This window comes from Triticum dicoccoides, chromosome 4A, assembly GCF_002162155.2.
Source record: "Triticum dicoccoides isolate Atlit2015 ecotype Zavitan chromosome 4A, WEW_v2.0, whole genome shotgun sequence".
Taxonomy (NCBI): Eukaryota; Viridiplantae; Streptophyta; class Magnoliopsida; order Poales; family Poaceae; genus Triticum; species Triticum dicoccoides.
Genome location: NC_041386.1, coordinates 417,831,044 through 417,842,431, shown reverse-complemented (window position 1 = coordinate 417,842,431; position 11,388 = coordinate 417,831,044). Strand labels below are relative to the sequence as shown.

Here is an 11,388-nt window from a genome sequence, read left to right as displayed (position 1 = left end):
CAAGGTGACTCCATATTATCTCGTATATGGTTAGGAGGACGTTTTACCAGTGGAAGTGAATTTAAATGCTTTGAGAATAGCCAAACAAAATGATTTATCGGCGGTGGACTTCTATAACTTGATGATGTACAATATTGATGAAGTTGCTGATAAACGTTTGGTTGCTTTAAAGGTGTCACACCCTAGCTAGTTCAAGCATTAGAGTGTGCATCATGTTTAAATTTCTCTTAAATTTGAAATGGGGATGACAGAACCCCCAGCACCCACTAGAACAACTAGGATTTACTAAAAACTTTCTAGGACATCTTAAGGTCATTGGATTAATTCTTATAGTATTTGCATTTGGGCATTTAAAAGCTCTAAAATATTTTGAATGCTCAAATAATCATAAACTAAAATGTTTGCTGTTGGATATATTCTAAGCAGTGGCCATGATTAATTTTATGATTTTTGGAAATGCCGTGGCATTTTTAATAAAGCCCTGAAGTTACAGAAATAATAGAATAAATAAAAAACAGAAAAAGGACAGAGAGAACAGAGACTTACCTGGCGCAGCCCACTTGGCCCACCGGCTTGGCCAGTCCACTGGCTCCTGCCAGTCGTCCTCCTCCACTCACCAGGAGGATGAGAAGTGCATGGCCGGCGCCCGCGGCCACACGCCGGCCACCTCCTGCTTCCGCCGATGCCCCGGACGCGCCTACGAGTGCCACGCACTCCCCCACGTCCCCCTCTCATTCTCCCCACTCCCCCCGTGGCCCTCTCCCCCTCTGTGGCTCTCTCCCCATTACCTGCCGACCGCAGCCGTCGCCACCGACAAGCTCCACCGCAGCCACCGCCATCCACTCGTTGCCTCGCCGTGCCAAGAAGTTCCGCCGTCGTCCGCTGCTTCGCCTCGACCCATCCCCGAGCGCTCGCTCGCCCCGGAGACGCTGTACCGAGCTCGTCTTCAACCTCGGTCGCCGGAGATCCCCCTCGCCGCCCCGCTCGCTCCAGCTCTTCCCCGAGCTCGCCGTTCGCTCCCCTGCAACCGCAGTGAGCTACTGACACGTTTCCCCGTCTCCCCGCGCTCGTCCGCATCCTCTAACCACCATGGCCATCGGAGCCGCAGCTCGCCGCCGCCACCGCACATCGCCGTCGTGGCCAAAACCACGTTGGGTCGCAACCGAGGACGTCTTCGTCTTCAACGCACTTGCAGGAGCCCGTAACACCCCGCACGCCCCTCGCCGTGCTTGCTAGCGACTAGTTCAACCTCGCCCGAACTCCGGCCATAGCGGATGTGCTCGCCGCCGTCGTCTCCGGCCACCCCAGCTCCACCTACTGCCACCACTCGACGCGGCTCACTGCCCGCATCACGTAGATGGTCTTCGCCGTCCTTTTGGTCGCCGGAGTGCAAAACCCGAGCCCCTCCGCCGCGTCTGGCCTCGCCGGCGGCTAAACGCCGGCGAGTTTAACCACTCTTGACCATGGACTGACGCGTGGGCCTAGGTTGACTTCCCCCCTGAGCCTATGACAGGTGGGGCCGGCCTACTAATTAGTTTAGGATTAGTGTTAACTAATTTTAATTAGTTTAGTCACTGACATGTGGGCCCAGGCCCCACTGACAGTTTATTAGTACTAATTTAATCCTGTTAATTAGCTGAGACACTGACAGACAGGGCCCACCAGTCAGGTTTGACCTGGCCGACCCAGTTGACCCGCTGACATCACCCCTATGTCATGCTGACGCATTAACTCAATTACTGGAATTATTCTTATATAGGAAATTCCAGAAAATAGCCAAAACTTCTAAAAATCATAGAAAATCAACCATAGCTCCAAATCAAACAAGTTATATATGAAAAATGATCAGAAAAATTCAATCTATCCATCTGTAATGGTTTCATGCATGACAAAACAAGTTAACCTTGCTGTTTAAGAACAATAAGATAATGCACTAATAAGGCCATGTTAAATGAGCTAACATTTGAATCTTTGATTCAAATGAGCTCATTCCTTTGTGTTTTAGCTTGCATTAGGCCAAGACACTTTCATTTTGCCATGTCATAGTGTGCATCATATTGTTGCATATTGTCATCTGTTGATCATGTTCGGTGTGTCTTTCGTGGTAGGTTCTGCCTCCGAGGATAACCTCGAGTATCCGTCTGAAGGGCAGTACCCTACTACCACTACAACAGGCAAGCAACCCATTGTTCATTCCGATACAAACCCATGTTCTCGCTTCTGCTCTTGTTTACTGTATTAAGACAACACGATTCAAACTGCTATGTGCTGCGGTAGTTGAACCCTTATCCTCTGCATGACCTGTCATTGCCATAGTAACTAGATGAAACCCAGTAGCATGAGTAGGAGTTGATTGAGCCATGTTTGTGTTTCCTACCTTGCTATGCCTGCTATGCTTAGAGTTGTGTCAGGTCTGGTTCACCTGGCTGATGGGCTAGAGTGAAATGATTATGTCGGTAATGTGAGGGATGTGTTGAACATGTTTTGGTAAAGGTATCGATGAGAGGCCATGTAGGAGTACATGGTGGGTTGTTTCATTGAGGCTGTCCATAAGAACAGAGATCTGTATGTGTGATTTTATGAATTAGCTACTACCATGCATTGGGATCATTAACTGACTCTCTCGGCTTCTTAATCACCCTAGTACTCTGTCCAAGAGTGCAATTAGTTTCTGGTGTTTGTAGGTTATGTGTTGGCGGCCGTGCGTAGCGCTTACCCTAGGGGTGGGCTATGTTGCGGTAGATACACCATGGCACGGTGTACCGAGTCACCCGTTTGGTGTCTCGGGAACCCTGTTCACATCGTTCGGGGCCGTATGTGGAAACCTCGGCCGGACTCCCTGCGGATGGAACCTGAATAGGCGATAAACCTGTACTAGAGGCTTGAGTGTTTAGGTAGGCCGTGGCCGACACCCTCGTTGGGCTTCCGCTTGAAGGTTGCCGAGTACATGTCGTGTAAACAGCGGTAAGTGGTGAAAGCGTGTATGAAGAAGCACACCCCTGCAGGGTATAAAACTATTGGAATAGCCGCATCCGTGGTAAAGGACTACTTGGTTACCTATACAGTTCATAGACAAGCTAATGGATACTACTAAAAGACTCAAGATAAGTGTGAGTACCGAGGATGGCCCTCTCGTAGGATGACGAGGGAGGATCCCCGGTGGAGTATTGTGTTGGTGATTAGTGGACTCGTGTGCGAAATCTATTTTACTAGTGGAGTTCCGTAGGATAGCTTAGCCAAGAGTCAAAGCTGGCTTGTTGCAATAACCCCACCACCTTCTTGAGAATGAGCATGTATAGTAGGTTCTGATGTAAGGCTTGCTGAGTACCTTTGTACTCATGTTTGCTTAACTACTGTTTTCAGATGACAACACTGCCCCCTTCGATGGGTTTTATGTAGACCTCGATGTCGACGAGTGACTAGCCACCTAGGTGGTGATCCTGGCCATGGAGGGCCCTATGTAGATAGATAGGCTTCGAGAAGCCTTATTGCTTTCTAGTGTCTGTACTCAGACTATTTGCTTCCGCATGTGCTTGTATGCTTGTATGACTTGAGTGTCGGGTCATGCGACCCATATCTGTATGAACATGTTATGTATGGCTCTCTGGAGCTTTTAAATAAAGTACTTGAGTTGTAGAGTTTTGTTGTGAAGCCATGTTGTATGTACTCATATCGGGCATATTGTGTGTATAATTGAAATGCTTGGTATGAGTGGGATCCGACAATCTAGTTGTTTATCCTTGGCAGCCTTTCTTATGGGGAAATGTAGTCTAGTGTTCCTCGAGCCATACTAGTCTGCTACAGCCCGGTTCACCGGAGTCCTGCTAGCCAGCACTACCGCTCAGGACACTTTACTGGCCGTCATGTGTTTCACTTCGTTCCTATGTCTGTCCCTTCGGGGAAATGTCACGCGGTGACATCTGAAGTCCTGCCTAGCTTGCTACAGCCCGGGTTCCCCGGAGTCCTGTTAGCCCAGTGCTACAGCCCGGATTCACATGCTGATGACCGACATGCTCGATGTGATTCATGTATGCCTGTCTCCATAGGTTTGCGCCGCTTTGGGTTCACGACTAGCCATGTCGGCCCGGGTTCTCTATCATATGGATGCTAGCGACACTATCATATACGTGAGCCAAAAGGTGCAAACGGTCCCGGGCCATGGTAAGGCGACACCCGTGGGGATACCGTGCGTGAGGCCGCAATGTGATATGAGGTGTTACCGGCTAGATCGATGTGACTTGGAATCGGGGTCCTGACAGCGTTGGCATCAGAGCCGTACTTCCTGTAGGTTCGTTGAGCCAAACTGGTCGATGTCGAGTCTAGAAATGCTTTAGTTATATGTAGGGGAGTTGATTGTGGGAGGGAACCTAAGGATCTTTTACTCCTTTACCTTATGCCCTCTGATTTGAGTCATTCTCTTCTCATTCAACGTGGGTTAAGGACTAGGCTCTCTTCTTCTATCAGGTTCACGTGTTACTAATCCGTAGTAGCTTATAGGATTGTTGTTACAAGCCTCAGTATAGTTTCTACTACTTTCAGTATGTTGTCAGTTGAATCAGAACCTTGATATGATGTTGTTGAGTGGTATTGCAAACTGTTGTGAATATCAAGTCCTTTTCTGAGCATTTACAGCTATTATGCTGTGCAATTTTCCCTAGAAATTCTAATGCCTTTGCATTGTGGTTGTGCTTTCAGATGGCCACTCGTGCTCAAAACCAAGTGGTTCGCCTGACCCGGTGCCTCGATGTGCCCGGTCATACTGCTATGTTAGTCCGGGTAATGGTCGAGATGGGTTACCGTCGGTATCCCGAATACACTGTCGAAGAGCAGTTCAGAGACTTCAACCAGAGCCAGTACCTCTGTACCGTCAGGATATATCCCTCTTATCCTTGAGCCACTGACCCCCTTCACTGTTCCTATGGACTCGGGGTTACTGTTGAGATGGCTGTGCAGGATGCTGCCTATTCCATGATGACCATCATGCGAGTTCGGACTGGCCTGCTTCGGAACACCGACTTCCGTTATATGCCAGCTTCACTTCCGGGAGCGCAAGTGTATCTCCAGGCTATCTATCACTAGTAGAAAAAGGGTCAAACGTGAAGCACATTAGTGCCGGTTTGAATTTGAGCCGGCACTAATGTGTACATTAGTGCCGGTTCCAACGGCTAGCCGGGCCGCTCTCATTAGTACTGGTTCGTGGAGAACCTTTAGCACCGGTTCGTGCCACGAACTGGTACTAAAGTGAGTGGTGGCAGGATGTTGTTAGTCCGGGGCCCCTCCAGCACCTTTAGTACCTGGTCGTATCACGAACCGGTACTAAAGGTCGTCCTAGATAGACCCTTCGTCCACCCGAGCTCGCTCTGTTCTTCCCCTTTCCCCTCTCCTCTCTGTTCTTTTCCCTCTTCCTCTCAAGCTCATCACACATTTTGCCCAAGATTTGAAGGCCCCCATCCATTCAAATGATCACAAAGGTTAGCAACTCTTTCCTTTCATCTCTCATTGCTAGATTAGCTCGTGCAATGCTTTATATAGTGATTGATTTTTGAGTTTAGTAATTTGGGAGGAATTATATATATGTGCTAGTATTTGATTTATATGCAATTTGAGGTCAAAAATAACACTTCGTTTTGCATATGTAGGTGTGGTTTACTTAGTACCTTCTAAATCTCCGTCGTAACCACCGTCGATCTCTCGCAACGTCCCGTCGCCGGCACCACCTTGTGGTGAACCTCTTGTTCATGAAGTTTTATATAAAAAATGATGTTTGTGTGAGTTGGATATATAGTTACTCGTATAATTATCTTACCCATACGTTGTTTGTTATGCATAGTGCCATGGTTTTGATATCCGTCCCCATCGGCCCTCGTCCGGGTTATGATTCGGATGTGGTATATCTTTACCTACTAATAAAGCACCGATGGCTTCTGGTCGTACGTCGTCGGTGTTTTTACAGAAAAGTCCCTGTAATTCTTCATATTCAATCCGCACTCCTCTTCTGAAGGTAAAAACGTTTCGTTCGACAACTTTACAAATAAATCCCTGTAATTTGCGGTATTCAACCCGCGGCCCAGGATGGGCTCTCCTCTCTCTCCCTCGCCTCCCGATCCCAGCCGCCAAGGAGGCACTCCACCCTGCGCGACGCTCGATCCGGAGCCGCGCTGGCGAACGCAGCACTGCACCACCGTTAAGCCTTAGATCCTCCTCTCCTCCGCGCGCCCGAGCTCCTCGCTGTGCGCCGCCCGGGAGGGCTCTCGCTCGCCACTCGACCAAAGCCTCCGCCAGTCGGTCGTCGTTGCACTTGCCGGCGACCTCACTGTCTCCTCCGCGCCGCCGTCCATCTCAACGGAAGGTTAACTAGGCTCGGCTGGGGCGGCTGAGTACCTCCTGTTCGAACAAAGAGAGAGAGAGATAAGAGAGAGCACGGGATGGAGGAAGGGGAAAACGAGAGGAATGAGAGAAAGGAGATGAAGAGGAGGAAGGCAGGGCAGCGCTTGGGAAGCTGGTTCTGGTGGGGCTCGCCAACGTCGAGGTGGCGAGGCGAGGCAGGGATCAGGCGCTGGCTCTCCCGATCCCGATCCATAGGGGATCGAGGCTGGGCGTGGGCGACCGTGGCTGAGGGCCGCCTCTCCCTATCCATCCTTCCTATCTCCGTCGAGGCCATGACCTCACCGGCCAGGCATAGGCGCTCATCGATCTAAAAAAAGGCACCAAACCAATCGAACCTCTCCCTTGTCCCTTTCTTCTCCATCTTCCAATCTCCTCTGTTATGAAGTTCTAACAGTACATCAATACAAGCAACTCTTTTCAGATTAATTAAGGAATCCATGGTGGATGCTTGATGAAGAGTAGGGGGGCAGTTACCGCAGCACATGAGGTCTTTGGCTCCAAGCTCAGCGTGAGGTAGAGGAATAAACTAAATACAGAGGATATATTCATGTATCCGTAGGCCAAATAATGCAGGCCCGAAGGAGACAACTTCCAGCCTGCACAGGACTACCAACACAACTGCTGCTTCAGCTGACGTAGTGATTCGTTTTACTGATATTTATACATTTACTTGTCGTCTAATCTTAGTGGTTCTAACATTTACAGTGTTTTCTTTCACCATATACCATCACTCTGCAGTTATGCAGCAAGCCAAACACCTTTTTTTTCAAGAACAAAGCCAAACACCTTGAATAGTGTTGGCACGCCACAAACTGTTTGACATTTTCCTTTTGGCTTCTCGTTTGGAAATACCTCTTAGAGGCGTTAGGTGTTTATGTGATACTACACTACACTGTGAGACTCCTACAAAGACAAATTTTATTTCAGTTCCATACTCTACAAGACAGAACTTCTAGCATGCTATCGGTATGTATCCAAACTGCTATGCTTAAAGCACCACCAAGAACTATTGCTTTCCGTGGTTCATTACTTCAATCTGCTATGCCTAAAGCAACACCATGCTTCATGTGGATGTTTACTTCAGTCATAACGAACCATTAGAGGATGCAGTACAAAAGCATGTAGAATATGCAATGTAAGTGCTTTTTTTACTAATAGTGTAAGTGCATCTCTATTGACAGCAGACTAGAATCTTACAAACAAACTCCTTTAATTTTCTTTGCATGCAAACAGTACCAATGCTCACATTAGATACTTGAAATGATTTTAGAAGTACATCCCAATATGACCTAAGAAGATATGTCTATCACCAAACAGTGTTGCGTACATTGTAAGGACAGGTTATGGAAGCAACAAAAGAAAGAGTGCATTTGACTTTCATACCACATGAGCATGAATTCGCTCTGTCACTTTGTTTGCTCAAAGATCATAAATACATATTGACTCATTGCTGTTTCCGACAACAAGTTCATGGCCATCTTTTGAAAACTTTATTGAAAGGATTCCAAAGTAGGATTCATCGTCAGCAGCAGAAAAATTCAAACCCTCATGAATGTCCTGCATTATGATAAATAAAATAAGTACTTGTAAGGAAAACAACATATTGCAAAAAGAAAACTGTTCAAAATAATTGGTATAAGCATTGTTTTTTTGCCAAGATAAAGCACATTCATTTGGTAATCATGCAAATGGCAAGCAAGATTTGTTGTGTTTCTTCTTCATTTACATTGGTAAAATGATACCAGAAAGGCATAAAGTGAGACATGCCTTCGAACATTAAGTTTTAGCTATCCAAAGTACTATAGAAAGTATGGAATATGGTACAGTTTTACAAAAGAAACTTTTCATCAAACAATTTCCCTCAGTGCAGCTCGACGGCTAGCTGTTTGAAAAGGGAGGGACAGATGTTATGTGGGGCCAGACCTACAGGAGGGCCACGGCTGTAACTTAAGGGGGTAAGTATGTTCATGTTTTCTATTGCTACAATACAATTTAAACCATCCAACTTCATACAAGTGCTACTCCAAACAGAAGTTGGAATGATTTTTTTATGGATTTTACAAGTTCAGCAGGTTGAGCATTTTTCTGAAACTTCTATGCACAGGGAAGACTAGCCTTAGTCTGAAACTGGGAGGAGCAAGTGAATTAAACGGTACTGAAACATGATCATCTCTCTGTACAGAGGTGAATCTAAATACGGCCATCTCCCTGTACAGATGTAGAACTTTCTTTCTTTCTCTCATTTACCCGCAGCTCAAGGCCAGCAGCAGCAAGCCACAAAGGCAAGCAACATCGGCAAGCAAAACAACCAGCAGCAGCAAGCGGCAAAGCAAGCAGCCAGCAGCGGCAACAACAACAAATAGCAAAGCAAGCCAGTAGCGAACAGTAGCAGCAAGCATCCAGTAGCAGGCAGAGGCGACTCCTCACCTTGCTGTTCATGGCGGCCGGGTCGGACGGATCAGGGAGGCGAGAGGATGAACGGCGTCAAAGGCGGTCAGCGGTCGAGGAAGAATTAGGAGGGACCCGCGCCTTCGAGTCCGTTGTCCAGAAGCAGAGCCCGTCACGGTCCCTGTAGTTGCTCAGGGAGGAGGGTGACCGCCGCGGCCGATGGAACCGAGAAAGGCAGCCTTGGTTCAAGAGGTTCTTGCACGCCGGCGCCGGAAATCACCATTAAAGGGACGGCAGGAGCAACAATGGAGCTAGGGAACAGCCAAGGAGCAAAAACGCACCGGAGAGACGAGGTGGTTCACGGCGATGTCTAGCAGGTGTGCATGTCGGAGCCAGAGGCGTGGATGTCGATCCGGACCGACGGCTGGCGGATCCCGCCGGTCCCTGCGGCTGGCGTTGCAACGGCAAGCGGTGGCGTGGCCCGCGAGCTTGATGAGAAAGGGGATCCAGGCGGGGAAGAAAAGAGTGAGGAGTGAGGTAGCAGAGGGGGAGGAGAAAGATCAAGAGACAGCCGGGCAGGAAGCGGGCGCGTGTCCCTTGAAGATGACGGAGCTGGACTTATCCAGGAGACCCACTGGTCAGTGGCAAAGGAGGGGTTGAGAAAATCAAAATAAAGTTTCCAAGAGTTTTCGGAGAGTATTTCACTGCCTTTTTCGTACATGAATTCAAATCCGCCCCAACTTTGAATTTGAACTATAAATACGTGATATAAAATTCCAATGCTCATGAAATGTTTACTAGAGCTTGTAAATAACACATGACCTCCATTTATATGTTTTCATGAACTTTGAATAAGGAATCATCACCAGACAAATATATCGCAGTTCTGCCATTTTCTTGAATTTGAATAAAAGCACTTGATTCAAATACCATAACTAATTCAAAAAAATTAGGATATAACATATGGGTGAAATATGACATGTAGGAGCTAAGATAACATTGAGGTTAAAAATTTCGGTGACTAGGCATGCACTCATTCAATTAGGATCAGATTTGAGCATAAGGGCATCTCCAACGACAACTCGTAAACTTTCTTCCGCATCCGTCCGCGGACAAGGGCGACCAGTCCGCGGACACGGATGCGGGAGGCCGACATTCAGCGCTAACCGCATACATCCGACCAACAGTTAGAACCAACTTCATGAAATTCGATCAAGCTGGGCGGATTTCATTCAAATTCGAATATAATTTACATTAACAGACGATATTTCAATCGTTTTACTAAAAAACACTACACCCTATATCAAATGAACACCTCGTAAGCTTGGCCGCCATGTCCTGCCGCACCACCATCGACATACGTGCCATCAACGGCGGCGGTGTTGTCGTGCCTTATGCTCGCCGAGGAGCCACTCCGCCTCCTGTTGCGCGGTGCGAAGGGTCGCCTTGGCCACTGCCGAAGGCACTGGCGGCACCGTGCCGGCGGCCTTGCCCCTGCTGGCGTTGGCGGAGCAGTTGCTAAGCGACCACTCCTCGCCATTCTTAGCGAGCTCGCTGTCAACACGGTGGTGGCCCCTGGCGGACGTCTCTGCGGTGGTGGCGGTGCGGTCGAGCGCCCACGCAGCAGCGAGGTCTGTGTCGTTGGGGACCCATCCCGACGTCACGTCCGTCTTGGCAAACGCTTATTGGTGACCGACATTGCGCCGGTTGTACCTTGCCTTCTGTCGCACCGTGCGCTCGGCCTCGGACACCATGGCTAGAGAGCCGGAGGCACCGCCGTAACCACCGCTTCCCAGGTAGTGGAAGATGCGGCCACGTGCCTTGGAGGATGTAATTTGATTGAGCTTCCCGAGAAGACTGCCAATGAGAGAAAATTCCAAGGTATAGAAAATAATAATCAACTTTCGGTTCTCGGTCAGGGAATCGATCACAACAGTTAACCTAATGAACCTCGGGTCCTTCTCTCTCACACACTACATATGTCTCACATTAAATATGGACAATTAGTGGAAGTTGGAATAAAACTATGGAGATTGCAAACCAGATAATGCATACATTTCTTACCCATTTGCAAAGATGGTTTGGCTTAAAGTATAATTATTTTTCATGTTGGGAATAATTGATGCGGGTTGCTAATCAAATCATCACATTTGTGTTTTAGGCAATTATTATTGGGTAGGAGTATTATTTAGTTTTTTTTCTCCCGTTGCAACGCACGGGCATGTTTACTAGTTCTCTTTTAAAACTATTCATTGCATTTCGTGTTTATGACAAATTATGCCCATCAAGTTGACATAGATATTTGTATGTAGGAGGTAGTTGAACCCAAAATTCCAACCGACCCTATTGTCGAGAGGTTAAATTTAGTTGAAAGAGAAAACGAGGATTTGAAGGAAAAATTGAAAAGAATTGAGGGGGAGAAGATGGAATTGGAGTTGCATGTTGCCGATGTCGTCGATGATCACAAGATTAAGATGGAGAAAATGAGCTTGAAGATTAGAAAGATTAGAAAATATGCCATTCATAGTGAGGCTTGGTATCATTATGCTGTTGGGTCAATTGTTACCTTAGTTGCGATCTTGATTGCATTTGTTGTTGCATTTAAATTCTTTA

The 11,388-nt window shown here is 47.6% G+C and overlaps 1 long non-coding RNA gene across 2 annotated transcripts; it reads right to left on the bottom strand.

The window, feature by feature from the left end:
• Nucleotides 1-5,983: 5,983 nt before the first annotated feature.
• LOC119286000 lies at nucleotides 5,984-9,355 on the bottom strand. 2 transcript variants are annotated; one of them, XR_005140125.1, is made up of 3 exons: nucleotides 8,815-9,355; nucleotides 6,862-7,944; nucleotides 5,984-6,774 (listed from the first exon to the last, which is right to left on the bottom strand). It is a non-coding gene; the product is annotated as an uncharacterized LOC119286000 (long non-coding RNA). The 2 variants fall into 2 exon arrangements; XR_005140126.1 differs by having other exon boundaries at nucleotides 5,984-6,761.
• Nucleotides 9,356-11,388: the final 2,033 nt, after the last annotated feature.